Raw genomic sequence first — 26,084 nt, forward strand, 5'->3', positions numbered from 1 at the left:
ATTTTCGTGACAGACAACTCAAGATTTCCCCTTCAGGAAGTCTGTCTGCCTTGCCTCCTCCCGTGGGTAGGTCTGGTAGTCTTCCAGCTTCTTTCCTGTGTGCTGTGTTCTGCCCAAGCTGTCTGTTCAACTTTATCCATTCCTGCAAGAGCCTTTGGAACGGGTATTATCAGGACAGCAACATTATAAAAGTATTTACACTGCTCAGGTATAAACGAATCTGCTATTCTTTAAATTTGTGTTTATGTGGGGGAAGCTGTGTATTTCTGTGGTGTATGGGTATGAATGCATGTGCACATGGAGACCAGAGGACATTTGGTGTTCTTTTCTATCACTAACTTATTCCCTTGAGACGGGGTCTCTTGCTGAAATTGGAGCTGGCCCTGAAGGCTTTCCGTCTCTGCCTCCCCCTGCCCCCAGCCTTGGGATTCCAAGCTGACCTCACTGGCTAACTTCACCCATCTTTTTTCTTCATTTTTTCTTTTTTTCGGAGCTGGGAACCGAACCCAGGGCCTTGTGCTTGCTAGGCAAGCGCTCTACCACTGAGCTAAATCCCCAACCCTTCACCCATCTTTTAATGAGGGTGCTGGGGATTTGAACTCAGGTCTTTATGCCTGTGCCACAAGCACTGTTACCACTGGGCCATTTTTGCAGCCCTGCGATGTCTATTTCATTCTTAAAATCATCCCTAAGTTGGTAAAATGCTTGCAGGTACTCATGAGGACCACAGTGATACATGCTCCAGTGTTAAGGAGACAGAAATAGGCAGATGCCTGGGGCTTGTGCTTGTGCATGAACACACAGAAATTCTGGTTGCCTTTTCCCCAACTACAGATCCAGAAAGGACAACTGTTTGGGCTTTATCTGCGTTGAAGCTAATTCCCATCATGCTTACATGATCTCTTTATCTCTGCCTCTTTGAAGGAATCGTTCTTCTCTTTCCATGCTCTCCTGCCCGCTTCCCTCTGGAAAGGTGTCTAGCACACAGAGAGCAGCCTCCTATGAACATGGCTGTGCTGGTCTCTGTTCCGGGGTTTGCATCATAGGAAGAGGCCTGTCCAGCCACGCTTCTGGCTGTGCAGTTAGCACAAGCTACTGATGTCTACAGCCGATAACTCCCTTGTTCTTTCTTGGCCTCAGTAGAGTGTAAGTTGATCCCGCAGCGTGTGCCTCAGCCTCTCTGATAGCAGCCTCCCTGACTTCACTGTAGAGCTCTCTATATACCTACGGGCTCTCTGTGTACCTATGCCTTCTCTGTTCGTATGCCTATGCTGGAGTCAGCTCCCTGTTGCCTGGCATGGTAGATTGTGATGGTTAGCTTGAAACTGTTAACTTGGTAAAATCTAGAGTCACTCGGGAAAGAAATCTTAGTAAATGTCTAAAGTAGGTTGCGCGTGCGCACTGATTATGCAAATTGATGTAGGAAGACCCAGCTTAAGAGTGCTCCCACCACTCTCTGGGGTTGGGTCCTGGACTGTATAAAAAAAGGAGAAAGTGAATTCTTTCATTCTTTCTCTGCTTTTGACTGTGAATGTGACTCAATCATTTAAGTTCCTGCAGCCTTGATTTCCCAGTTTTGATCGACTGTAATTGGGAACTTTTTTCGACCAAGATGTTTTTGATAGGCTGTTTTAACCCAGCATCAGGAAAGGACTAAGACATGGCTTCTTAAATTGTATGCCAGAGATGAAAAGCTAGCCCTTCCTGCAACTGACCTCTGATTTATCTTCTTAACTATTAGGGGACCCTTCCTTTGGACCCACTTCCTCCATCTGTTTGCTCCACTGATGTGACGTTGCACTGTTTGCAACACACAACAGAACCAAAGGGCCTACTCAGTAAATGGGAATTTCCCAGTTTCCCTCTGTCCAACTCCTGGTAAAGTTATGGTTAGCACAGTGTTAACCATAAACATTTACTATGTGTTCCAAAGTAGCACCTTTCTAAATCATTTTGGTTGGTTTTAAATGAATTTTCACAGAAATGACTTGGAGATAATTTTAATAACTAATCCTGCGGATTCTGTCCCAGGTTAGAAGGATGGGAACTGCCACCGTGGCCGAATTGTACATCAGGTTTCCTGACTTAGGCATCTGTCTCTTAGGCAGAGTGAGCTTGAAAGGACAAAGTCTCTCTTCTCATGGGTCTACTTACCTGTAATAGAGGCTACTGTGTAGCAAGCACCTAACCTCTTGGGAATGAATCAAACAGCATTGGCTGTACTGGCTTTGGCCCTTCCTCCCCTCTCTATCCCACAGAGTCACGCATCAAACTCGGTGTGTTTCATACTTAACTACTGGGAAATATAAATATGAAATCGAATTCTATGAATAATGCCAAAGTAAGCTCCAGACTGTTGAAAGATTTAGGACTGATTGTAAGGGAGGACTGTACTTTCCCTTTCCACCATGGAATTATCAGTCGCTCTCTCCCCTCAGAGCAATACAGAGTCCTGAATTATCCAAACCTTAATGGGTGAGTTGATAAACTAACTACCAGTGGATAGGAAAACAGGATGTAAAGCCAGAACTAGAACTAAAGGTACTACTCAACATAGGCATTTGTTTTATGCAGCTTGCCACATACTATATAATACGAAAATAAAATTAGATCAAGTATAATCTGTTAGTGGTACACCTGCTACGTGATTTGATGGTCAGAGTAAGTTAACTCACAGAGCATTTGTCAGGGTTAGTTCGCTACCAGTCAAGCAAACTGGGAAAAGGTCAGTGGTGTAACCACAAAGGCCAATCTATTTTAACCTTCCAGAGGTTTATAAAAAGCCCTCTTCTCAATTTACTGTGCCTGTGAGAGGCACTTTCCTGCTTACACAGTGGCTAAGGGTTGGTGGATGTTCAATGCGACAGAGAAAAAAAAATCAGCAAAACATTAAGTTAGGTCAATCAGCACAAGGAAAAGTTAACTCCATGAGCATGGGTCACATGTCCTATTCAGGTACATTATTGCTCATTGATTACATTAAAAAGATACTAATACGTTTTTAATGCGTTGTTGGGAGGATTGTAGAGTTCCAAACAATGAAGTTATGTTTGTTTGCTTTTTTACAAGTATGAGGTTCTAAGTTGGTGACTAATGTATGAAATACACATTACATACTGAACCAGTGTAAAATGTAGACTTTGAGCATGTTTTGTTAATCATGCCACATCTACTTATAATATTCCCTAGGGCCCATATTGATCCATCTTTCCTTTCTCAAGCCAATTAATTCTTTGACATTGCAAAAACAAAATTTCAATAAAGACTCTAACCACTGCCCTTGGTTGCCCGCCCTAACTAAAATGCTAAGACCCTATTGCTGAAGACATCACAAACTTTGGTTGCAGGACACAGAAAAATCACTCTTGAACGCTCCCTGATGGCTAGCTTTCTTAGTACTTCAAGGTGCTGTGTGGGCTGCCGAGAGAGAAAAGTCATCAATGGTCTGACTCAGCACTGAACCCTGCATGCTGCAATACCAAGCTGCAGGTCAGATGAGTCCATTGATGCAGTAGAGGGAAGATGGTTAGTGGGGGGGGGGTCATCATATGCTCCTGCAATTGGGTATGAGCGCCCCCTCAGGGGGGCTTTTATGCCTGGTACTGTAAGCTGATCAAAAGCCCGGCTCTGGAAGTCAGGTCCTAGGGGAGAGTCTACTGAGGTTACTTTTCCAAATGGTCATGTTGAGAAGTGGCATTCTAAAATTTGTGTTTATATTCATAGATTTGCGCTGCTCCCAGACTTGGTTCAGAGAAGTTTCTTTTTCCAGTGCGAGGTAGTTAAAGCAGAGACGCATTCCTGTTGAAAGCGCTGGGGATGACTGACTGAGAGCGCTCAGAAGTAGACAGCACATCTGTATCAACCTCCCCCAAAAAGCTCAGAGGAAATGAGGAGACAGAACGAAGGTAAGAGCTGGAGGAAGGGGAGGAGTGCTTGGGAATTTGTACTCTGGATGTGATATGCTGTTGCCCATGTAAATTCATACCACCTATAGAAACTATATAAAACCTGCGTAAGATCAAATTGGTTAAAAATTCTAGCATGGAGAGGAAAGGGCCCCAAAGCCCCACCCCAGTTGAAGAGTTATTGGCACTTGGTGACTGCTAAGGGAGGGTCACTTCTCCTTAGGAGTGTGGTCACTATAGGCTTACCATGCCCTAGTGGATGACCTCACACACATATACATATGGGCAGCACTAATTGAGCTCAGTGGGCTAAAAATAAACAAGTACAGGATTAGAGATATTGCCTAGCAGTTAAGAGCATTTGTTATTCTTGCAGAGGACCTGGGTTGGTTCCTACCATGCACATGGTGGCTCACAACCATCTATAACTCCAGTTTTTGGGTATCTAATGACCTCTTCTGACCTCCCATACATGCATACAGTGCACATATATATATATATATATATATATATATATATATATATATATACACACAAGCGAAACACTCACACACAAAATAAATCTAAAAATTAAAAAACATTGTAGACAGAGGACATGAAATGAGGTTTGCGTGTATTGGGGGGTTCTTAGGAGAGATGGAGGGGAAGATATGATCAAGATATATTGTATACATATATGAGAAATTCAGACAATAAATAAAATAGAAAACATATTCTGGAGAAAAAATAAAATAAAATCTAAAACGCAATGAAAATTTGAGGCACACTATACTTCTTTTTGGTTATGTCTCTAAATTATTGATTTATTTTTTAATGTGTCAATGGTTTGGTTGTATGTATGTATATGTAGCATGTGTATACCAAGAATCCACAAAAGTCAGAAGAGGGTATCGAAATGTTTTAGAAATGGAGTTATGGGTGGTTTCAAAATGTCATGTAAGTTCTGAGAACCAAACCCAGGGCCTCTGCAGGAACAAATGCTCTTAATTGCTGAACTATTTCTCCAGCCCTGCCCTCCTTGTGTTAGATCTTTACATTAGCATTAAACTCACTGGGCCAGGGAACTTTGTTGTGTCTAATTCTGTGCTGTGTAAAAGGAAGAATGGCATAAGGAGAACACTAGAGTACATGTCAGAAAAACAATCCCAGAACCCACCCACGCACTAGCTGAATAGACAAGCCACTCTGATGGCCTTCATTTTGTATCAACACAATGATTTTTCCTTTGAGACAGGGTCTCACTCTTTAGCCCCAGCTCTCCTGTCCCTACTAGATGGGGTTGGCCTTCTGAGTTCTTACCTCCTGAATGAGTGCTGATATTAAAGATGTATACCACCACACCTAGCCCAGCACGATGACTCCAAATATAGGATGCAAAAACAGAAAATCAGGGGGCTGGGGATTTAGCTCAGTGGTAGAGCGCTTACCTAGGAAGCGCAAGGCCCTGGGTTCGGTCCCCAGCTCCGAAAAAAAGAACCAAAAAAAAAAACAAAAAAACAAACAAACAAACAAACAAAAAAAACACAGAAAATCAGGACCAGGAGCGGAATGCACAGAGACCGTACCCCTTTCAAAAACCAAAGGGATTCCCATGATGCACAGAAGTGACAATACTACATTCAGAAAGATTTGCGGGGAAGAGCAGTTTGAACAATCTAATTAAGGGATAGTAGCTCAAAAAATTTAAAAAAAAGACGTGTTCCCACTCATCAGGAAAAGAAGGCACAGAGAAGATTTCTTGGATATGAGAGTCCTCCCACCAAGTCCCCTTTCCTGTAGAAGTTACAGAAATCCTGGAGCCTTGGATGGAAGGTCTGACCCTTAGTCTGGTGTAGGCACTGTGTCTTCTTTCACATAGCTCTCCTGTGAGCTGCAAATCCTCCACCACGGATCAGGCAGTGTGGGAAGCTTCAAGATGCTTTTCACGGCTATCCCTTTTCTCATTAGAGACTGAACAGGGTCTCTGTTCACTACTCTCAAGACAATAATCCTAGAGACAGGTGTGTTGGTCTATATATGTAATCCCAGGACCTTGAAGGCTGAGGCAGGAGGATTTTGATTTTGAGGCCACCCTGAGCTACCTGATGAATGCCAGTCCATCATGTTCACTGTTCACTGACCACAGTGACATGTTTCTCAAAAGCTAAAACAAATAAAATGCAACGTTTTAGTCCTAGCCCCCTGGGTATCCTGTGTGCATGTCTTCATCTGAGTTATTGTAAACAGATCAATGGAATTTCTTAGATCCTGTGAAAAATATTAAATCTTTCAGCTCATGAGTATTGTGGGGGCACTTTATAATTTTTATATCTATGTTCTAAATTTTAAACAAGTAAACTATCCTTTTCATATTTTAAACTTCCCATAAATTGTATCATCTCTGGGCTGGCCATTTCCTTGACAGTTTAATTATTGTCTATTTACTGGATGGTTCCTCAGTGAATTTAATTACCTTATACATTATAACAACCTAGTTGATCTATCATATCAAACACAGGAAGAGTCCAAGTGCAGACAGTACAGAATTTGCTTTCCCTCAAGGAAACCTGGTCAGCAGTACTGGCGCCTACAAGAGGGAAAACTTGCATATACAAGCTTGTTAGAGTTTTTTAAGAAAATTTGTTTTATTTTTAATTATGCGTGTGTGCTTATGTGCCCCTGAATGCAGTTGCCCAGAGATACAAGAAGAAGACATCAGATTCCCGAGGCTGAGGTTACAGGCAGTTGTGAGCCTGATGTGAATGTTGAGAACTGCACTTGAATCCTCTGAAAGAGCAGTATATGCTCTTAGCCATTAAGCCAGCCCTCTCTAGACCCACACATTTGTTACATTTTATTTGGTGCCCTTATTAGATATCAAGTAATTCCCTTAGTTCTTGGGGATCAAGAAATATAATAGGGTGCTAACAGTTATTTCATTTCTCTGGGCTGGAAGATGTTGCTATTTAAAGTAGTTTATTCAATGCTAAATTAAACCTGTGATCTTAGTGTCACTATTTGATACTCAGTACTTTAGAGATTTCCCGAGTGTTGTAATATTTATGGTTTAATTATCACTACAGTCTTGTAAAAGGGACAAGATTTTTTCAACTCATGTTACACGAAGAAAAATGAGGTATAGACTACAAAGTGGCTAGTCACGAGTGGTGGAGAACTAGAAATCAGATTTCTTAAACTCCTGGCATGGTCATAAAGGTATTCTGGAAATACGTAGACCTGAAGGGTAATGATCAGGCTGATTAATTTTTTTGTGAACTTAAACAGCATAGTGTCAGAGACAGTACGGGTCTCACCAAGGCTGGCACACGCAGGCAAGAATTCCATCTGACATGATGATGCCAGCCTTAGGTTTCATCACTTAGACAAATGTGGCCATCTTTGTTCTCAGGCTTGGCATTAGATCACAGATGCAAACAGCATTTAGAGGGAAGAGGTTGGGAAGGGGCTACAAGGACTGGGTATAATACTAGGGGATCAGAAGTCACATTGTCTCGGGTTCTTTGCTACTCTTGAAACTTAGTTGCAGAATTGAAATACAATTTAGGACTGACATGGTTACTCAATTTCCAAGTGAGAACATAGATGTAAAGTCTAGAAAGAAGACTTTCTGCTTAATAGGCTGTGGATGTCACCCAGGCATGATGCTTGATGCAGGAGGGGGTGAAATTGGGTGGTTCTAGATTCCTTAACGTATTCCAGGCTCTTATTGGCTGGGCTCAGTATGCTGATCAAATGTCTTTAGTCCTCCATGATGGACAGAGCACAAGAGGGCAGAGAGCAAGAAATGCATCTTTTGGCATCTGGGTACAATGGTTCAAATTACAAAGTCTGTGGTTTATCTGAGACTTAAGCACTATTACACATGTAAGCCCGCTGACTTACCACTGTGAAGTTTCCATGTTAAATGTGTATAAACATGTGCCACTGCATTTTATGATAATCCCATGGGTATTCTCATGGCACGTCACCAGTTGAGCACACACTGGGCTATCTAGGAAATAGCACAAGTATTCTCATGGCAGAGTTACGTTTATGGAGATTAGAGAAAAGCAACAACTAGCTTAATGACTCACACGTGGAGGTTTAATTATCTCCCCTGCCCCCCACCTTCCTAACCTTGGTAGAGCCTATACAGTTCATAGTTGAATGCAGAGAATTTCCATGTGGGTTCCCAGGGTGATGCAATAAGTTGGGAGTTATCAGGTTTTTGCTACTCCTTCTGTGTCATCCTGGGCCCAGCAGCACTGACACCACTTGGAAGTTTGCATAATCCCAGGGCGGGAGAGATGGCTTGGTGGTTAAGAACACTGGCCATTCTTCCAGAGTCCTGGGTTCAGTTCCTAGGATCTACATGGCAGCTTACAACAATCTATAACCCCAGTTCCAGGTGACCTGCCACCTTCACACAGAGATAAGAACGTAGAATTCCAGGCCTGATGGTCCACCTGCTGAGTCAAAGTCTATTTTAACAACATCTTCAGAGGATTTGTAACAGTCCTGTGTGACTGGCACTAGGCAGGCCTTTATGCCTTCAGCTTATATTTCTTTATACTTCATTTTTTAAAAATTACATGAATGTATGTATGTATGTATGTATGTATGTATGTATGTATGTATGTATGTATGTGTTTGTGTGCCACAGCATGTGTGTGGAGGTCAGAGGACAATTTGCACAACTTAGTTCTTTTCTTCCATGTGGGTCCTGGGTATGAAATTCAGGTTGCCAGGTTTGGTAGTGTGAACTTTACCTGATGACTCATCTTGCTGAACCCCTATTTTCATTCTTAGGGACCTTAACTTTCTACTTTCCTGACCTCTGCTGACCATTTTACAGGCTGAGGGGGTTTTGTTTGTTTGCTTGTTTGTTTTTAATTCTAAAATGTGTCATTTTTAAAACAGCTGTCCCTCTCTTATTTTGCCTCGGTGATATGCACTTTTGTTTTAAATTCCTCATAGCTTTTACATTTCTCTTCAAAGGCTTCCGTTTTGCTTTGTTTGGGAGACACGTTCTCATGCTAGATCTAAGGAAATCACTATGTGGGGCCACACTGTCTGACTTGTGGCTATCTCCCTGCAGCAGCCTCCCAGCTGGCATCAAAAGTGTAGCCCAGGTTGGCCTTGTAATGGAGATCCTCCTTCCTCATCCTCTTCAGCCATCTTCCTTCTGGCTAACTTAGGCCACTGTCCAGATACATTTTGTTTGTGGGAACAAAGCCTCACTTTGGCTTTCTGGGGAGACCCTTGCCCTCTGACCATCCTGAAGGTTCTTTCTGGGCCATGGAACTTCCCTCAACAGCACCTGTGTGTCAAGGTTCTGCCGAATTCCATCAGAGAATGTGGTGCTGTCCCTAATTTCAATGTGGTGGGTTTTTTGGTAGGTTCTATTTTCTACGTGAGCCTGTTTGTGGCTGTGTCAGTCACAATTTAATTTTTGTTCTTTGATGTTTTACAACATCATGGGAATTCCGAACCTTAGAAATATCCTCCCAGCAGTTGCTATGCTTCCTGTGTTTCAACCTTGGGCTTTCTTGTTTTGTTTTATAAATGCAAACCACTTTTAAAGAAAAACTTTCCCCACTCTCCTTCCTTTTTTGTGTTTGGAGAGAAGGATTTAGCCCAGGCTCATGTGAAAATTCCTGCTTGGTTCAGACTGGTGTTGAACTTGCACTCCTTTGGCCCAGCGCTCGAACTGTTGCTATTGTAGACATGTATCGCTGTGCTGGGCAAGGGAAAACAATCTCCTTAAAAACTGCCACTTTTGGGGGCTGGAGAGATGGCTCAGTGGTTAAGAGCACTGACTGCTATTCCTGAGGTCCTGAGTTCAAATCCCAGCAACCACATGGTGGCTCACCACCCTCTGCAATGATATCCGATGTCCTCATCTGGTGTGTCTGAAGAAGGCAACAGTGTACTCACATACATAGAATAAATAAATCTTTAAAAAAATAAAATAAAAAATTACCACTTTGCTTTGGTATTTAAATTTTCTCATTTATTAATATTTCTAATGTGTAGGGGTCATGGTATCCGGCACATGTAGAGGACAGAGCATAACCCTGTGGAACAGGTCCCCTCCTTCCACCGAAGCTTCTCTTCCCTACTTTTATCATCTTTCTTACAAATGGGGTTTAAGAAAGAAATGCTGGCGGAACCCACTGCCGTCTTGGAATTTAAGTGTTTCTGCATCGTTTGTGCTTTGATCTCCAAAATCTCATTCAGAAATATGTGTGCGAACTAAACGTAAGCCATTTTGGTTGATAAACGCCAACATCGTGGCCTGTTTCCTAAGACTCCTTCGTTCTGAAACCATATCGCTTGTTTCTTCATTGTCTCTTCAGACCACAGAGGATGCGTGAAGCAACCGGTAAGAGGAAAGGCACTTTGAACACATTAGCAGACATACTGAAGTAGAACCAGGTAGAAAAGACCAATTATTAGATACTGATTGGTTGGTTGACTTACTTAAGGCCCTGCTCGTTCTGCCCATTTGTCAAGCATCATGTTCTACCTAGAAGAGAATGACCTGGAAAACCAGCTAAAACAATACTACCTGCCGACAGCCGGAAGCTTCTGCTGCCGGCCAATCCTGCTTGCCTGCCCATGTTGTGGTTGTAAAGGTATAAAATAAAAATGCAAAGTGGACTCCCTGCTTTGTTATGTAGGGGGTTTAAAGGCTTTTCAGAAGCTGACTTGGCTTCTGTCTTCTGATGACATCTCCTCTCTTCTATTCTCATTGATATTGGAGACCTTATTCCAGGAAGATTCTGGAAACAATGCCATCCACTGAATGTCATGTGAGATTTTGTACTACAAGCAGTTCCCCTCTCTAAGTGATCCCAGCGGCTAATCCTTAGCTATTTGAACCAATGTGTCATCTGGAACCAGGAATGGCCCTGCAAGCGGTGGGAGAAATTGCAGCTGAGTTCAGCTTCCTGTGAGACTGATGACTTTGTTTCTCTGTTTTCCAGAAACTATGGGGTCCTGTGTTTTCTGTCTCTAGGTAACCAATTAGCTTCTGGTTGCCTCCTCTAGCTGGCACAAAAACCCAGCCAAGTTAGTTCAAGCTGTAAGAGTGCTGTCACATGTGTAAGGTCAGAGCACCACAGTGAATGCTATTTCCTGTATAGTAGATGGGAGTGAGTCTCCATCAGATAGCCCTGCCTCAGGACACCTTTCATAGAAATATAAAACAATTATGTGATTTTTTTCTCTTGTTACAGATACTTTAATTTCGTGGCATTTTTGGTTTTGTAACAGGACCTTACAACACAGTTCTGGCTGACCTAGAACTTTGTAGACCTTTATAGACTTTATAGAGATCTGTTCTTTTCTAGTGAAAAACAAAAAGGAAGTGGATCCAGAGGAGAGGGGAGGTAGGAAGTATAGGGTGGAAACTTCTAGCAATGCTTTTCTTCTCATCTCCACTGTAAGGACAAAGATTTGTTTTTGGTACTAAAAATATGACTGGAAAGCAGGAACACCTAAATCCTGACTCATTTATGTTATAACATAATAGTGACCCATGGACAGATAAACTTTTCAATCATCTAAATGTATTAAAAATAGTAAGTGGCCATCCTGAAGAATGTGAAGGACATATACTTTTTCAATTTTTATTTAAGGGAATACAAGCAAGGGTATTTAGAGATAATTAATATAGACAAATAAGTAGGGAACACATATAAATCAGTCATGCAACACCCTTACTGGGGAGACTAGCCATCTATTTTTAAATGTCCTGTTGGCAGACTTCAACAGACAGCTGTATTAGGTGGACAGAGGCTGCCTGTGCATGGGGAAGAACACCGTGTTAACCCAGTTATTTTTAGTTGTGAAACCTCCTTTAAAAACCCTGATATTAGAGAGAGAGGTATACACACAACAGATACACACACACACACACACACACACACACACACACACACACGAGGGGAGGAGGGAGAGGGGAAGGAGGAGAGAGAGGGAGAGGGAGAGAGGGAGAGAGGGAAACCTTGTGCAAGGTCCTAGATTCAATCTCCAGCACTAAAAATTTAAGTTTTAAGAATACATCGAAGTTGAATGATCTTAAAGCTTTGGTGAAAATATCTGTCCTTAGTGCTCTATAGCACACAGCCCTGCAATCTACACGTTACCATTGGCAGCAAGCCTGCTGTTTCCCTGAAAGGCCTCCTTTTATTCTTCTGGGAATCCTGTCAGCACTTCTGAGCAAGTGTGGGTGTGGGTGGTTGATCAGCATGCTTTGTACTGTCTTGTTTAAAAGTCTCACTCAAGATGGGAGTATACCTCAATACCTATCTATGTATCTATATCTATGTATCTATGTGTCTATGTATCAATGTAACTGTGTGTATGTATGTATGTACATATGTATGTCTATGAATGAATCTATATCATCTATCCATCTTCTATCATCTATCTATCTATATCATCTATCTATCTATCTATCTATCTATCTATCTATCTATCTATCTATGTGTTTATCTATACTTCCCCCACTCAGTGTGTCAGTGTGTATGTCTCTGTGTTTCTCATCTATGTTTACAGTCTATATGTGGGTTAAGTCCTATCTTAAGTTTTCCACAGCAGCTGCTGTACCAGTAGTAGTTGTACCTGAGTATGCAGTCTCACTGCCCTGGTGTCATGCTTGCTGAAAAGGGATCTGTTAAAGCTGGACCCTACTCCAGACCCATTGCTTTTGTCTCATTTCTTCTCCCAGACACATCCCATGGTGGGAATCTATCAAATCTCTCTAGCAGAGCTGTGGTCCTGCATTAGGCCTCGCCACTGGGGTGTGGGAATATAACTTGGCCTGGTGAAATGGGAGACACTAGACTGCATTTAACCTATGCCACCTCATCTAGTGCTGGGCTTGTGGGAAGTGCCAGTGCACAGCTCTGGGTATGGGAGAATGCAACTGGAGTTGAGGGCCTCACCTTGGTGAGAAATGACACTGGTGGAGGCCCAAGTTAGGGTTCCCTGATTCCTGGGCATCCAGTCACAGCTGGAAGCCAGAGTCAGGAATGAAGGGGGCCAGTGGGCGGAGGATGAGCCTGGGGTTGGGGGAAGGGAACCCTAGCTTAGTTTAGTGAGGAGTCCAGGAATGCTGAGGGGCCTTCTGAGGGAGACTTAGGCTTTATAGGCAAACGCTTCCTCCATGTTTCCCGTGGCAGTTCTTGATGAAAGAGGCAGTTCATGGTTGTCCACACTGTTTATTGACTGTTCATTGTGGAAAATGGGTGCCTATCACCTCCTCAGGGTGGAGCAGAGATTAAATGCCATTCACTGAAAGGAATGTCTGGAAGGGAAGCTTATTGGTTAAACCCCAAGGGACTTAGACACCTCATTAGCATGGAGAACTCTGATCTGGGCTACATGGCCATTGTTCATGTCCCTTTGTGGGTCACATGTTCCCGGTCAGGAATCTTGGTAGGGAGCAGGGAGATGTCTACCATCCTCAGATGGGTACCTGGGTACTGGGATCTCTGAACCTACTCAACCTTACCAAATTTCCTGGCATGGACCACTGCCCCATAAGACTCATCTGGTTGGTCTCTTGGGCAAATTTGGTATAATGAAAAGAAAGAATGAGTAGGCCTCATACCTGCTTGCCATTGGTTTGGAGAAGCCCAAAAGAGTTCAGGGTTTTGTCAAGACCAGGTCATTGGAGAGCATCATTTTCCTTGGGAGGAGTGCCAAATTCTCTTGTGTTTTTGTGCGTGCATGCATGCATGCATGTGTGTTTGTTGCTACAGTCAAAGGTGAGCTTACTGTAGGAGAGCTAATAGAAGAAACTGCTTAGCCTGTAAGCAGGAGGGGTGTGTATTGTTTATCAGATACAGATGGTTGCTGCTGTCTGAACTTCAGAACCAGGAGGTCCCCTTGGAGCTGTCACGGTAGCATAATGATTGAATTTGGAGGAGAGTTGCCATGTGTCCACTGGAGTTTGGATCAGAAAAAGAAGCCAATGTATATTTTGGGTCTAGACATTTCTGGAAGGAATTTAACCCAAGGAATCAACGGAATGAAGTCTCTGTGAGCTCTATTGAAGAGTCTAGGAAATGACCAGTTTCCAGTTCAGCAGCAGAAAGGTGGTCTCCGGGAACAGAATGGTTACCAAGAAACATGCTGGAGTCATTAAAGCATACATTTGATTAAAATGTATTTGGAAAGGGGGATTTGAAGATAGCATGGCTACCTGTGACTCTGACTTTTATTTGCCTGATGTAATTGTCTCAGGGGCTTATAACCTCTGCGTGATAACCTAAGCTTAGTCCTGGAAGCTTCTAGTCTCTGTAAAGTCTAATCTAGGCCTAGAATGTTTTTCAGCATCTGAGACATACTGCTGAATAAGCTCACCCTTTCTCATTCTTTCTGAGCTCTGATTAGCTGGTTCAACTCAACTGTTCTCTCTCCAAGCTGACTGATTCAATCTGACTGCTCTCAGCTTCCAGCTGAATTGCTCTGCTTGACCTCAAATTATCTCTGTCAATCTGTTCCAGTCTTCTGGTTCCTTCTCATTCCCTTGATTGTTCTGTCTTCACCTGTGTCTAGCTTGTTTTATTTGTGCAACCTGTCTCTGTAAAACTCCGGAAAAACTGCCTCCTCTCTCTTCCTCTCCCCTTACCCCTCTCTCTGCACTGCTCCCTCTTTCCTCTCTCTTCTTGTGAGAGTTGGACATAGCCTGTTCTATCAAATCTTTCTCTGATTCATCACTTTATCTGCCACTCAACTAGTCACTACTTTGAAACAGGGCTGCTTCCTTCTACAAACTAACTCTACCATCATAGTTTGGGATTAAAGGTGTATGTTAAGGGCTGAGCCGCACCACAAAAACAGGGTTTATTGAGTAAACAACACAATCTCAGGGTTGACAGTATGATCAAATATCCTGCAATGTGTTCATACCCATGTTCAACATGTACTTCAAGGCACACTTTTCTCATAAGCCCTCGTTCACGACTCTCTTCCATCCTACCTTGTTTTTGTATTGCACCCTGTCTTATAGTAAATTTGTTTTCTATTCATTTTCTGTTTTTTATTGATCTCTGGCCTTGACTGGAAGGTGATCTAAAGGGATCACTTTTTATTTTCTGTCATTCTCCTATAATGATGAATGACAGGTTTACAATAATCTCATTGAACAATTATTGTAGTCAACAGCTACTTAGACCCCACAGTGAATATCATCCTATATGTTTGTGTTGACTTTTAAGGTATTTTTAAAGAGATATACTTATTTATGCATATGGGTGCTTTGTCTGCATTACATCTGCCCACCAGAAGAGAGAAACTGGAATTCATGAGATTGCCGTTATGTAGATTGATGTCTATATGTAGGTGAGGACTGGCACAAGTTAGGTCAAGGCCATGATTGGACATTAAAAAACAAAACAAGATCTTCCTGGTTGCTGCCGCCGCAGAGAGCTCGTGGGCAGCACCCCGAGAGCAAACTTGAGCCTCGGGACCACAGGTAAGACCAACTTTTCTGCTGCAAGAGACCTGCCTGGTGAACTCGGGACACACAGAGGCAGAATTCCTCTAGGACCGGGCACTCCCTGTGTTTACCGGGAGTCCCACACCCGCGGATCCGGGCCCGCAGCAACTCTCTGCTCCCAGACCCCGTGGGAGAGAGACCTCACCGCCTGGTCAGGTGGGCACTCCTGAGGCTGCAGAGCAGAAGAGACCACCAACACTGCCCACCACTGCCCACATCCCTGACCCAAGAGGAAACTGTATAAGGCCTCTGGGTTCCCGTGGGGGACGGCCCAGGAGTGGCAGGACCCCTGCGCCTGAGACACCGCCGGAACCTGAAGGAACAGACCGGATAAACAGTTCTCTGCACCCAAATCCCGTGGGAGGGAGAGCTAAACCTTCAGAGAGGCAGACACGCCTGGGAAACCAGAAGAGACTGCACTCTGCACACATTACTGATTCCAGAGGAAAACACCAAATGCCATCTGGAACCCTGGTGCACTGAAGCTCCCGGAAACAGCGGCGCAGATCTTCCTGGTTGCTGCCGCTGCAGAGAGCTCGTGGGCAGCACCCCGCGAGCAAACTTGAGCCTCGGGACCACAGGTAAGACCAACTTTTCTGCTGCAAGTGACCTGCCTGGTGAACTCAAGACACAGGCCCACAGGAACAGCTGAAGACCTATAGAGAGGAAAAACTACACGCCCGAAAGCAGAACACTCTATCCCCATAACAGGCTGAAAGAAAACAGGAAAACAGGTCTACAGCACTCCTGACACACAGGCTTATAGGACAGTCTAGCAACTGTCAGAAATAGCAGAACAAAGTAACACTAGAGATAATCTGATGGCTAGAGGCAAGCGCAGGAACCCAAGCAACAGAAACCAAGACTACATGGCACCATCGGAGCCCAATTCTCCCATCAAAACAAACATGGAATATCCAAACACACCAGAAAAGCAAGATCTAGTTTCAAAATCATATTTGATCATGATGCTGGAGGACTTCAAGAAAGATGTGAAGAACTCCCTTAGAGAACAAGTAGAAGCCTACAGAGAGGAATCGAAAAAATCCCTGAAAGAATTCCAGGAAATCATAAATAAACAAGTAGAAGCCCATAGAGAGGAGTCACAAAAATCCCTGAAAGAATTCCAGGAAAACACAATCAAACAGTTGAAGGAATTAAAAATGGAAATAGAAGCAATCAAGAAAGAACACATGGAAACAACCCTGGATATAGAAAACCAAAAGAAGAGACAAGGAGCTGTAGATACAAGCTTCACCAACAGAATACAAGAGATGGAAGAGAGAATCTCAGGAGCAGAAGATTCCATAGAAATCATTGACTCAACTGTCAAAGATAATGTAAAGCGGAAAAAGCTACTGGTCCAAAACATACAGGAAATCCAGGACTCAATGAGAAGATCAAACCTAAGGATAATAGGTATAGAAGAGAGTGAAGACTCCCAGCTCAAAGGACCAGTAAATATCTTCAACAAAATCATAGAAGAAAACTTCCCTAACCTAAAAAAAGAGATACCCATAGGCATACAAGAAGCCTACAGAACTCCAAATAGATTGGACCAGAAAAGAAACACCTCCCGTCACATAATAGTCAAAACACCAAACGCACAAAATAAAGAAAGAATATTAAAAGCAGTAAGGGAAAAAGGTCAAGTAACATGTAAGGGCAGACCTATCAGAATCACACCAGACTTTTCGCCAGAAACTATGAAGGCCAGAAGATCCTGGACTGATGTCATACAGACCCAAAGAGAATACAAATGCTAGCCCAGGTTACTGTATCCTGCAAAACTCTCAATTAACATAGATGGAGAAACCAAGATATTCCATGACAAAACCAAATTTACACAATATCTTTCTACAAATCCAGCACTACAAAGGATAATAAATGGTAAAGCCCAACATAAGGAGGCAAGCCATACCCTAGAAGAAGCAAGAAACTAATCGTCTTGGCAACAAAACAAAGAGAAGAAAAGCACACAAACATAACCTCTCATCCAAATATGAATATAACAGGAAGCAATAATCACTATTCCTTAATATCTCTCAACATCAATGGCCTCAACTCCCCAATAAAAAGACATAGATTAACAAACTGGATACGCAACGAGGACCCTGCATTCTGCTGCCTACAGGAAACATACCTCAGAGACAAAGACAGACACTACCTCAGAGTGAAAGGCTGGAAAATAACTTTCCAAGCAAATGGTCGGAAGAAGCAAGCTGGAGTAGCCATTCTAATATCAAATAAAATCAATTTTCAACTAAAAGTCATCAAAAAAGATAAGGAAGGACACTTCATATTCGTCAAAGGAAAAATCCACCAAGATGAACTCTCAATCCTAAATATCTATGCCCCAAATACAAGGGCACCTACATACCTAAAAGAAACCTTACTAAAGCTCAAAACACAAATTGCACCTCACACAATAATAGTAGGAGATTTCAACACCCCACTCTCATCAATGGACAGATCATGGAAACAGAAATTAAACAGAGACGTAGACAGACTAAGAGAAGTCATGAGCCAAATGAACTTAACAGATATTTATAGAACATTCTATCCTAAAGCAAAAGGATACACCTTCTTCTCAGCTCCTCATGGTACTTTCTCCAAAATTGACCATATAATTGGTCAAAAAACGGGCCTCAACAGGTACAGAAAGATAGAAATAATCCCATGCGTGCTATCAGACCACCACGGCCTAAAACTGGACTTCAATAACAATAAGGGAAGAATGCCCACATATACGTGGAAATTGAACAATGCTCTACTCAATGATAACCTGGTCAAGGAAGAAATAAAGAAAGAAATTAAAAACTTTTTAGAATTTAATGAAAATGAAGGTACAACATACCCAAACTTATGGGACACAATGAAAGCTGTGCTAAGAGGAAAACTCATAGCACTGAGTGCCTGCAGAAAGAAACAGGAAAGAGCATATGTCAGCAGCTTGACAGCACACCTAAAAGCTCTAGAACAAAAAGAAGCAAATACACCCAGGAGGAGTAGAAGGCAGGAAATAATCAAACTCAGAGCTGAAATCAACCAAGTAGAAACAAAAAGGACCATAGAAAGAATCAACAGAACCAAAAGTTGGTTCTTTGAGAAAATCAACAAGATAGATAAACCCTTAGCCAGACTAACGAGAGGACACAGAGAGTGTGTCCAAATTAACAAAATCAGAAAGGAAAAGGGAGACATAACTACAGATTCAGAGGAAATTCAAAAAAATCATCAGATCTTACTATAAAAGCCTATATTCAACAAAACTTGAAAATCTGCAGGAAATGGACAATTTCCTAGACAGATACCAGGTATCGAAGTTAAATCAGGAACAGATAAACCAGTTAAACAACCCCATAACTCCTAAGGAAATAGAAGCAGTCATTAAAGGTCTCCCAACCAAAAAGAGCCCAGGTCCAGACGGGTTTAGTTCAGAATTCTATTAGACCTTCATAGAAGACCTCATACCAATATTATCCAAACTATTCCACAAAATTGAAACAGATGGATCACTACCGAATCCCTTCTATGAAGCCACAATTACTCTTATACCTAAACCACACAAAGACCCAACAAAGAAAGAGAACTTCAGACCAATTTCCCTTATGAATATCGACGCAAAAATACTCAATAAAATTCTGGCAAACCGAATCCAAGAGTACATCAAAATAATCATCCACCATGATCAAGTAGGCTTCATCCCAGGCATGCAGGGATGGTTTAATATACGGAAAACCACCAACGTGATCCATTATATAAACAAACTGAAAGAACAAAACCACATGATCATTTCATTTGATGCTGAGAAAGCATTTGACAAAATTCAACACCCCTTCATGATAAAAGTCCTGGAAAGAATAGGAATTCAAGGCCCATACCTAAACATAGTAAAAGCCATATACAGCAAACCAGTTGCCAACATTAAACCAAATGGAGAGAAACTGGAAGTAATCCCACTAAAATCAGGGACTAGACAAGGCTGCCCACTCTCTCCCTACCTATTCAATATAGTTCTTGAAGTTCTAGCCAGAGCAATCAGACAACAAAAGGAGGTCAAGGGGATACAGATCGGAAAAGAAGAAGTCAAAATATCACTATTTGCAGATGATATGATAGTATATTTAAGTGATCCCAAAAGTTCCACCAGAGAACTACTAAAGCTGATAAACAACTTCAGCAAAGTGGCTGGGTATAAAATTAACTCAAATAAATCAGTAGCCTGACTCTACACAAAAGAGAAACAAGCCGAGAAAAAAATTAGGGAAATGACACCCTTCATAATAGACCCAAAGAATATAAAGTACCTCGGTGTGACTTTAACCAAGCAAGTAAAAGATTTGTACAATAAGAACTTCAAGACTCTGAAGAAAGAAATTGAAGAAGACCTCAGAAGATGGAAAGATCTCCCATGCTCATGGATTGGCAGGATTAATATAGTAAAAATGGCCATTTTACCAAAAGCGATCTACAGATTCAATGCAATCCCCATCAAAATACCAATCCAATTCTTCAAAGAGTTAGACAGAACAATTTGCAAATTCATCTGGAGTAACAAAAAACCCAGGATAGCTAAAGCTATCCTCAACAATAAAAGGACTTCAGGGGGAATCACTATCCCTGAACTCAAGCAGTATTACAGAGCAATAGTGATAAAAACTGCATGGTATTGGTACAGAGACAGACAGATAGACAAATGGAATAGAATTGAAGACCGAGAAATGAACACACACACCTATGGGCACTTGATTTTTGACAAAGGAGCCAAAACCATCCAATGGAAAAAAGATAGCATTTTCAGCAAATGGTGCTGGTTCAACTGGAGGTCAACATGTAGAAGAATGCAGATCGATCCATGCTTATCACCCTGTACAAAGCTTAAGTCCAAGTGGATCAAGGACCTCCACATCAAACCAGACACACTCAAACTAATAGAAGAAAAACTAGGGAAGCATCTGGAACACATGGGCACTGGAAAAAATTTCCTGAACAAAACACCAATGGCTTATGCTCTAAGATCAAGAATCGACAAATGGGATCTCATAAAACTGCAAAGCTTCTGTAAGGCAAAGGACACTGTGGTTAGGACAAAATGGCAACCAACAGATTGGGAAAAGATCTTTACCAATCCTACAACAGATAGAGGCCTTATATCCAAAATATACAAAGAACTCAAGAAGTTAGACCGCAGGGAGACAAATAACCCTATTAAAAAATGGGGTTCAGAGCTAAACAAAGAATTCACAGCTGAGGAATGCCGAATGGCTGAGAAACACCTAAAGAAATGTTTAACATCTTTAGTCATAAGGGAAATGCAAATCAAAACAACCCTGAGATTTCACCTCACACCAGTGAGAATGGCTAAGATCAAAAACTCAGGTGACAGCAAATGCTGGCGAGGATGTGGAGAAAGAGGAACACTCCTCCATTGTTGGTGGGGTTGCAGACTGGTACAACCATTCTGGAAATCAGTCTGGAGGTTCCTCAGAAAATTGGACATTGAACTGCCTGAGGATCCAGCTATACCTCTCTTGGGCATATACCCAAAAGATGCCCCAACATATAAAAAAGACACGTGCTCCACTATGTTCATAGCTGCCTTATTTATAATAGCCAGAAGCTGGAAAGAACCCAGATGCCCTTCAACAGAGGAATGGATACAGAAAATGTGGTACATCTACACAATGGAATATTACTCAGCTATCAAAAACAACGGCTTTATCAAATTCGTAGGCAAATGGTTGGAACTGGAAAATATCATCCTGAGTGAGCTAACCCAATCACAGAAAGACATACATGGTATGCACTCATTGATAAGTGGCTATTAGCCCAAATGCTTGAATTACCCTAGATGCCTAGAACAAATGAAACTCAAGACGGATGATCAAAATGTGAATGCTTCACTCCTTCTTTAAAAGGGGAACAAGAATACCCTTGGCAGGGAAGAGAGAGGCAAAGATTAAAACAGAGACTGAAGGAACACCCATTCAGAGCCTGCCCCACATGTGGCCCATACATATACAGCCATCCAATTAGACAAGATGGATGAAGCAAAGAAGTGCAGATGGACAGGAGCTGGATGTAGATCGCTCCTGAGAGACACAGCCAGAATACAGCAAATACAGAGGCAAATGCCAGGAGCAAACCACTGAACTGAGAATAGGACCCCCGTTGAAGGAATCAGAGAAAGAACTGGAAGAGCTTGAAGGGGCTCGAGACCCCATATGTACAACAATGTCAAGCAACCAGAGCTTCCAGGGACTAAGCCACTACCTAAAGACTATACATGGACTGACCCTGGACTCTGACCTCATAGATAGCAATGAATATCCTAGTAAGAGCACCAGTGGAAGGGGAAGCCCTGGGTCCTGCTAAGACTGAAGCCCCAGTGAACTAGACTGTTGGGGGGAGGGCGGCAATGGGGGGAGGGTGGGGAGGGGAACACCCATAAGGAAGGGGAGGGGGGAGGGGGATGTTTGCCCGGAAACCGGGAAAGGGAATAACACTCGAAATGTATATAAGAAATACTCAAGTTAATATAAAAAAATCAAATAAGAAAAAAAAAACAAAACAAAAAAATAAAAAACATAAGTCGGGACAAAGCTTTTGTAAGGAGGGAGAGAATGAGAAGGAAGAATCAAGATGAAGACAGAGAAAGATGACCCAGATTTGGATGGTCTTGAATTGCCAAGGTTGGTGGGATGGATTTCTGTAGGCAAAGTTATCTTATCTAGGTGGCCGGTTTATATCCTTATCAACTGGTCATGAATTTACTATGTGGATGTACTGTGGATTGAGAATTTAACATATAAATCTGATTGTTGGGTGGCAGTTTGTTGAGTCTTGATTTTAATGGGTAGTTGGGAGTTTCTACCATAACTATTAGAGGGTGGATGTTAGAATCTGGACAGAGTCCATAGTAAGAAAGCCATGAGATAGGCAGTCTCTGTATGAAACTGGTGTGGCAGTGACCTGCCTTGGGAACTAGATGGGTAGTGAGATTGTTGCCAGGCTCAGAGAGTAGCCATTAGCAGTGTGAGATGGGATGGAGCTTAGGGGGTGAGATGCTTTGCTGACTGAGATGAAAATATCCTGCAGATGCCGTGTGGCCCTACGGTGCTGGCTAGCGTGGGATAAAAGAAACCCTTTTTTATTTTTTACCGCAATGCCATTACAGATGGTTATGTGGTTGCTGGGAATCTTAGGACCTTTGGAAGAACAACTAGTGCTCTTAACTACTAAGCCATCTCGTCAAGCTTTTTAATGCATTTTTAAAAAGCTACATATTCCATGGAAAATTGTGACTACCACTTGAAAAAAAATTCTTGGCCTGTTTTAGGCTCAGTTAAGTAAGTTAACCTGAATGTGAGTCAAATGCACATAATATATTACTGCTATAGAAAAATCCTCTGAGTTTGTCATAAACTGATGAGATCTTTTGGGGCCGATCCTGGCACTCAGTTGGTAGAATGCTTTTCTAACAGTTAAAAGGTCCAAGGTTCAATCGCCAGTACTGCATGTGTGGTAGTATAAACCTATAATCCCAGTACGTGGACGATGAAAACAGGAGGCTCCTGAGAGGCATAGTGAGTCTGAGGCCAGCTTGGGTTAAAAAAAAAAAAAAAAAGACCCTGACATAGACAAATAAGTAAAAAACAAACAAACCAACAAACGAAACTTTAAGTATTTCCAGCTCTGCTGTCATTGGTTGTAACCAACCTGAGGAAAATGTCTTAGGAACTGGCCACACAGAAACCCAAAGAGACACTTCATTGAATATTCTGCTTCTCTTCTCCTGGCTAGCTCTAATCTGACTAAGCTCTGGGATTCTGAGTCTGAAAGGATCCTAATAATCTAGTCACCTCAGATTTCCTATTTTCAGAATTCATGTGGCAGACTCCTTCAAACCCTTCTGCTTCACCCCAATTCCTTCACCAGCTAAGACATTAAAGATAACCTCAGAGGGAACCAACAGCATCTGTGTCACATTAAGAAATGAAAACCAGTCACTTCCCTTGGATGTGACAAAGAGTGCATCCAAATTTAAATTCTTCTCTTCTCTCCCTGCAACTTCAGTCTGTCTGCAGTTTGTGGTTACTGGTCTGCAGGCTGTTGTTTGTCCCTAACAAAGGGCTTTGCTCTGTGTTTATTGAACGGTGCAGAACACATGGCATGTGAAAGGGAGGAAGGCTTCTCTATGCAAATCTTTGACAGAGTTTTACAGGGGAAGAGGTCATGTTACTGACACGACTGACCCAGAAACCCTCGGAACTACAAACACACGTCTATCAAGCTTTCTCCATGCTGTTTGCAACATTTATGGTGGACATTTTTTAACGTCGCTTTCGACTTACTCTTTACTTTCAGCAAGCGATTACCATAACACATACATGCATAATGCATGTATACGTACATATATACATACATAGACATACATGCATAGATACATGCATGCATACATACACATATAATGTTGGATCAGGGGCCTGGAAGAGTCTGTAATTTAAGATTAAAGCTATGTAGGGCTGGAGCGATACTCCAGTTAAGAACACTTGTTCTTGCAGAGGACCTGGGTTTAGTTCCCAGTAACCCATACGGCAGGTAATAACCATCTGCGACTTCAGTTTCATGGGATCTGACACTCTCTGTGGGTTGACATGGGCACATAGTGCACATACATGCATGCAAGCAAAATATTCATGTGCACAAAATAAAATAAGTAAAAACTTTTACATAGGTTAAAGCTATCCCTTAACTTAGGCTGTAAAAGCTGATTGCATGGGGTTGGGGATTTAGCTCAGTGATAGAGTGCTTGCCTAGCAAGCGCAAGGCTCTGGGTTCGGTCCCTAGCTCTGGAAAAAAAAAAAGAAAAGAAAAAGCTGATTGCATGCACAATTGAAGGCATAATGAGGTTGGTTACACTGTTCTCCCAAAGGCCACTTAAACCTAAGCGGCCGAGCATAGAGCAGGACAGCTGGATAAGTATGTCATCTTGAACACTCAAGGCGTCTTATTATCACGGTGGTAAGATCTGGAAAATTAACTTATTTTTGATGCAAGAGATAGTTTCATAAAAACGTGTCACTGCAATTTCCTTTGGCTCTGTTCAAGCCGTTATAACAAAATGCCACATATTATATACCTTACAGTTGTGAGGCCTTACAGTTGTAAACCACGCTCAAGGGTCCTGAAGCTTGATGTCTAATGAGGCTTTATTTCCTGCTGCATAGATGATGCCTTTCTCTCTCACGGTAGAAGTCAGCAAGTTCCGGAAGCTTCTTCACTGAGGGCACTAATTCTGGAGCAACTCTGAGCAAGACGGACCTTACACCACGCCATCTGTGATACACTCGTGACTTAGACATGTGGGCTGTCGGATTGTAGACGTCTTCTTTTTTCGTTTTTGTTTTATCCACAATGCATTCACGAAGTTTTACTTTTTGTTGCTCATATGGTATGTGGATTAAGGTTTCACTATGACAACGTTTTTGACTTCCATGAACTTCACTCTCAGTAATTTTAGCAACCACGGACAAGTATGTAAGTAACATGGACTTGCATATCAGGCCGTTTGGGATATATACTTATTACATATCCAATGCGTATACTTTTTGCATTACTGAGCGGTATGAGGCTAAACAGTCTGGCAGTTCTACAGTATATCGTGAATGGGGTTGTGCTTGAACATGGTGCTATCCATTAAGGTATTGTTTCCCTGTTTTCTAGATGTTCCTGTTCCCAGTCCTCTAAATTATATAAGCATTGACTCACCTTAAGTAATGTTGATATGACTCCCTGCCCCTGGTACTGAATTGATCATTCATTGTCCATATGCAGAGGACTGTGAACCCCAAGTTTGCTGCCTCTGCTCCCACTGCCCCAATGGACCAATATTAGCTGATGATCCTTGAGGACAGGGGGAGATATGGTGAAAAAAATCTATGCATAGGTTATCTTAACTTGTTACGACTTAATCTGTATTTGATCCATATCTTGTTTAGAATATGTATGTGTAAATGCTATTTTTTTTGAAAGGAAATGGCAGAGTATCTGCATGTGACAGCAGGTTCGGAGGGGTGTAGAGAAGTGCCGTGGGGAGGGACGACGGACCGACGGACGATTCCAGATACAAATGGGGGATGAGAATAAAGTATGAAAAAAAAAAAAATACGTGCAAACATGTAGACGTCTTCTTGAGTCCGTGTTTCAGGGGGCTTCTCTGCTCCTCCCCAGGACCTTCTCTGTCGCTCTGGGGAGTTGTGCAGAATACAGCCCTTTGTCTTATTGGCAACACATTAGGGACTGTGGTTTAGGGGAATGGAGGAATAAAATCGCCGCAAGCACCCGCCTCGCCATTCAAGGATCAGAAGCGAAACTGAGCTGCCATAAAAGGAAGAACTTGCTCTCACTTGGAGGCGGGCATTCGAAACCCAGTATCCTGGTGTCTGCTGCCACCGTGTGGACGTTTGCATTTGCCTTCCATCTTGGGTTTCCTTATAAGGCAATCTTGGACTTCCCTATACCCAAAGAAAGAGTAGGTCAAATACAAAGAATTTAAACCTTGCTTATCCCCTAAATCCCTCTAGGTTCCCTGTGCTCTCAGGGTCACATATGTCCACTGTTAAATGCATTTTCCCCTTGGTGGTGTGCTAGCCTGAAGCGGGACTAAATGCACACTAAAT

General features: G+C 42.3%; 1 long non-coding RNA gene across 2 annotated transcripts; it reads left to right on the plus strand.

The window, feature by feature from the left end:
• Positions 1–26,084, plus strand: LOC120100926 (uncharacterized). 2 transcript variants are annotated; one of them, XR_005501230.2, is made up of 3 exons: positions 1–208; positions 3,724–3,905; positions 24,633–26,084. It is a non-coding gene; the product is annotated as an uncharacterized LOC120100926 (long non-coding RNA). The 2 variants fall into 2 exon arrangements; XR_005501228.2 differs by lacking the exon at positions 24,633–26,084 and adding an exon at positions 9,921–15,885 and having other exon boundaries at positions 4–208.

Source organism: Rattus norvegicus, chromosome 2, assembly GCF_036323735.1.
Source record: "Rattus norvegicus strain BN/NHsdMcwi chromosome 2, GRCr8, whole genome shotgun sequence".
Taxonomy (NCBI): domain Eukaryota; kingdom Metazoa; phylum Chordata; class Mammalia; order Rodentia; family Muridae; genus Rattus; species Rattus norvegicus.